Consider the following 5,063-nt stretch of genomic DNA (forward strand, 5'->3'; position numbering starts at 1 on the left):
GGACTAGCAATAGCAGTGGCGGCAGCGGTAGCAGCACAGGCAGCAGTGATATTAGCGATGATAATGCCTCTTCTGAGGAGATGTAGAGGAGCCCCATGCATGTATGTCTCCCCTTGGCTTGTAGTTTTCATTTTTTATATGTATTACTTTTAGCTAGTGCTTGCGACCATGACCATGCTTGAGGTCATAAGCACTAGAACTCATCATGTAAAAATGTTTCATCTATATATATGAGATTTCGTGTTCTACATACATTGTTTTGTTTTCAGTACAAAAATATTCGAAATAATCTTTCTCTGTTTTCCCTAAGCATACAATTTGATGTTGATGGGGGGGGAAAAAAACCAGAGAGCATGTGGCTTGCAAAGCCACATGCTCTTTGGTTTTTTTTTCATATCTCTATTTTGCGCGTCTATCAGCGAGTCTAAATTGCAGGAAAAATGCATGTCTCTTCTCGTCAAAAACTTGCAGAGTAAACACTTTTTTAGACGCGCAGTTACATGCGTGTATAGACGCATAATATAAATATATCCAATTTTTTATAAATATTATTATATATTTACAGAGCGCATCAATAGGTGCGTGTATATGGGCGTGTAAGTTTCACTATAAGTGCCCTTTTAGACGCAAAATTTTAGACGCAGCAGTAGACGCGGTAATAAACGCGCCCGATATTTTTTAACACAGTTCAAATATTGCGTCTACAAGCGCGTCTATGGAGCTTTTTTGTTGTAGTGTATTGATATGCTCATTCATCTCCATGTTCTTATACATCACTCAAGAATCAAATGTTTTACTATTTTTCATTCCTTAACTAGAAAAGTAAGAAAACATTGCTAAGGTAAAATCTTACTTATGAAGCTTGTTAAGATGATGTCCTTTCTAGGTTATAGAACTTGGTCATCAAAGTGGCTATGTGATGTTACAACAATCTACAAGTTTGAACAAAGGTGGGAGGGTACCCACAGATCGGATATATATTATTCTCAAAGAGCTAGGAATTTGGATTCATCGTTGTATTATTTCATAAAAAGACAAAGAGACCATTCTTGAAGCTTATATCTAGGTCGTTGCTTGATTGATTGAAAGTAGCCAAATTCATGTTGCCGCACCAGCTTTTTGTTTAGAAGGACTTGTGGTTGATTTTTATATTGAGCAAACGCATCCTTGGAAGGAAAACACCAAGTTTGGAAGTTGTTCTTGAAAAGATAGGTTTTACCATTATGTACTCGTTACTAGGAAAAACACAAAATGATATGAGAAGCAAGCCCTGCATGGAGTGGAGCAGCCTCTTTCGCTCGCTTATTAGTAATACGGCTTGTAATTTATGGCGCTAATAATTCTTGCTACCTACTGAGTTAGACGTTGGTGGCAAGGCTGGCGCCGAGGGTGAAGACGCCATGGATAAAGGCAGCGACGTGGGCGCTGACGGTGCCGCTGACGGTGCCGTCAATGATGGCGACGATCGTGCCGTCCAGGAGGTCGAGGGGGCCGACCTGGTGGCCGGAGGAGGGGTTCTTGAGGTAGCATTTCTGTTGGGCTGGTGGCACCTCCACCGAAGCCCCCACCGCCACCTCGATGCTCACCTCCACCCCTACCGGCAGCAGCACCACCGGCAGCCCTGACTTGTTCTCCACCCGGCAGCTCGCCTCAGCCACACACGCCATACTCGCGGCAACTGCTACCACTACAAGCAGTACACAGCCACGGCCAAAAGTAATCTTGGCTGCCATCTTCGCCGGTGTACGCGCGCGCACGCAGGGAGAGAGAGAGAGAGAGAGAGAGAGAGAGAGAGAAAGAGAGACGCGGTATATTGTTTCGGAGCGTGCAGGCTCCGGCCGTTTTATAGGCATCTCCCGTGATATGAGAGAGAGAGAGAGAGAGAGCCCGCGAGCGAGCTTTGATTAAAGAAAAGATTTCCTAGATACATTGTCTAAATTTCCTAAATAAGAGGGTAAGAACCTCAAGAGTTTTTGCAACCATCCTCGAGAAGGAAAATGAGGATGTCGAGGTGTGAATGAGACCATACAACCAGACCTTGATATAAGAAAGGGTCTCTTGATCCCAACCACATCCATGGAAACTTTCCTTGTCACAGTCTAGATGGTCTTGCCAAGAAAGACCCTTTTCCTCAAAGCCTTCTCGACTTCTAGGCTTACGCATGTTTCATTGGTGATGACTTAGTGAATAGATACTAGATTCTAGTACTCCAAAATACTAATCATGCACCAGCTAAAGTCATGGATGGAAGACCTATAGCATCTCGAGATATTACCAAGGAAACCTGACTACTCATGGTAACTCTTGGTGATCATAAATCTCGTGTATGCTTTAATATCATATCTAGTCCCACAAATCCAATCATCCTTGGGATGCCTTGGCTAAGGAAACACAACCCAAAAATTGATTGGGTTAAGCAAAAGATTACACGTAATGAAAATCAGGGAAAGTCAGTATATCTAGGAGCCAGAGCCTTTATGCACACAGTAAGGCAGGAACCGACCTACATGATATACTATATACTAGCTCAAGAATCTAGTAAGGATAAGTGAAGCTACCAAGCCATTATCAAGAATTTCAAGATGTCTTTGAAAAAAAGAATGGAGATCTCTTGCTCGAACACCGACCATATGATTGTTCTTTTGAACTCCATGAGGGGGACTCAACTACCTTCTGGATCCATCTATAGGCTATTGCCTGATGAACTACACAAGAACATTTACGAGAACTTAGCCAAGGGGTTCATTAGGCACTCAAAGTCTCGTGGTAGAGCCCCAATTCTATTCATGAAGAAGAAATACGAGTCGCTTTGAATGTTTGTGGTTTATCGTCAACTCAACAAGATAATAGTCAAGGATCGATACCATTTTTTGTTTTGATACTAGAGCTTTTGGAACGCCTTGGAAAATCCTAGAACTTCAAAAAGATTCATCTATAAGGGGCTTACAATCTTGCACGGATCATAGAAGGGGACGAATGGAAGACAACCTTCCACACAACGTATGGTCACTTGGAGTATGTTGTTATGCCATTAGGTCTCACAATGTTCTTGTAGTGTTCCAACATATGATAAATGATATCTTCCAAGAGTATCCATATCATTTTATAGTAATATACTTGGATGATATCTTGATATTCTCAAAAGTTCCAAAGGAGCATGAGCACCATGCAAAATTAGTTTTGAAAAAGCTCAGAGAAAAAGGACTATATGCAAAACTTGAGAAGTGTTTCTTCCATCAGACATAAGTGGACTTCTTTGAATACCATGTCTCCTAGAGAGGAATCTTTATGGACCCTAAGAAGATCGAGACTATTCTTGACTAGTAGACACCCACGTGTCTGTGATGTCCAATGCTTTCTTGACTTTACCAACTTCTACATTATATTTATCAAGGATTACTCAAAGATAGTCATACACCAAACTCAGAGGAAACAAGTTCTCATGGACCCCAAAAGCTGAGAAGGCCTTGTAGACCCTAAACACCACTTTTACCACCACTGCCCCAACCCTACTCCACCTGGATCCTACCAAGCCATTTTTCTTGGAGACCGATGCATCAAACTCTTCATGCATTGAAACCAAGATCCATATGTCTTCTTTAATTTCCTCTTCACAACCTCCACATGCCATCTCCTGAATGCATTTTTTCTGTATATTGCTTTGTTTTATTTTCTAAATTTGTGTTCCAATGATTGTATAGTCTCTTGCATCCCCTTAGACCAATACAACCTTCACCAACTTCCAACTTCTAACTTTAAAGCTTGAAGTGCAAGCTAACATGATCCACTGATAGGGCAAACATGCTACAAAATCTCGTGACAAGAAGAATTTTCATGCTACTTGTCTTTGAAATCCATGACTTGTGCTTTCAGTTGATAACTTTGACAAATGTTGAAATGCAATGTGCCCTATCAAGAATATGCGACAAAATAGAACTTCATGCCCATCCATTCATGATTTGAGAAATATACAATGATGGATCCATGATATGCAATTAGTCAAGCTATGCTTCACATAAAATAACGTATGCACTGAAGAAATTGTGCCTAGCCTATCAACATGTGCTCCTGTGTCATGCAAAATCCAAACACAATTCCTTGATTATTTAAGATCCTTATCCTCACCTCTCAACACTCAGCAAGAAAATATTGTACTCCACTCCACCCACCCAAATTCTCACAATCGCTCAAGAAATGATGGTCCTCAAGATGTCGATCAAGAAAACCACCCATATCGCAATCGTTGGCGTCCTTCATGACCCTCAAAATCACCCAACTACCTTACAACTTAACCAAATCTCCTAATCTAGCGATGAATATCCTAACTCTCGTGCGTGCAAGAAACAATGAGTGCTCAATGAAAGGTGCTCTCTCAAGTGCATGTGCAGCTAACATTTACTGTATATAGCTATAGTGGGCCACCTCATGTTGTGCTAGTGCTCAATGATGGTGCAAAAACGTTCATAAATCCAACCCATGGCATGGAAATATTTGGAAAAATCAAGAGATGAATCCTGAGTGTAGTGTATCAACAACTGCTACATTGTCTTGATGATGTGCGTCCACTACTGTGAAGCCACTTTGGAGTATCCTGATTTTGTCACTTTTCTCGTTTGTTCTTAAAAGTTGTTGGTGTTACAAAATATTTAGAGACATGCTATCTTTTACATGTTAAAACAAAGAAACCTGGTTTGGAAATAGAGCTTTTTGTGGCCAACACAATTGTGGACATGTGTGGTAAATGCCAATTTCTTGCAGAAGCACGGCAAGTGTTTGATAGGATTCCTATGAAAATTGAAAGTTCGTGGAATGCATTCACCACAGCATATGCTGAACATGGATTTTGTGAAGAAGCATTGATGTGTTTCAAAGAAATGAAGCTCACAGGCTAGCAACTTCATTTGGAACTAATGAAAGAGAGGATTGGAAGAGAGGTCTATGTAGATCTAGATGGAATTGCAGGGAATGCACTGATTGCATGATATGTTGAACATGGGCTTAAAAAGGAAGCATTGAATTGTCTTCTGCATGAAATGGACCTTGAGAGATCTTACTATGCGTGT

Source organism: Lygodium microphyllum, chromosome 28 (assembly GCF_053477565.2).
Source record: "Lygodium microphyllum isolate KBCC chromosome 28, Lygodium_microphyllum_v1.1.10, whole genome shotgun sequence".
NCBI classification, from domain to species: Eukaryota; Viridiplantae; Streptophyta; class Polypodiopsida; order Schizaeales; family Lygodiaceae; genus Lygodium; species Lygodium microphyllum.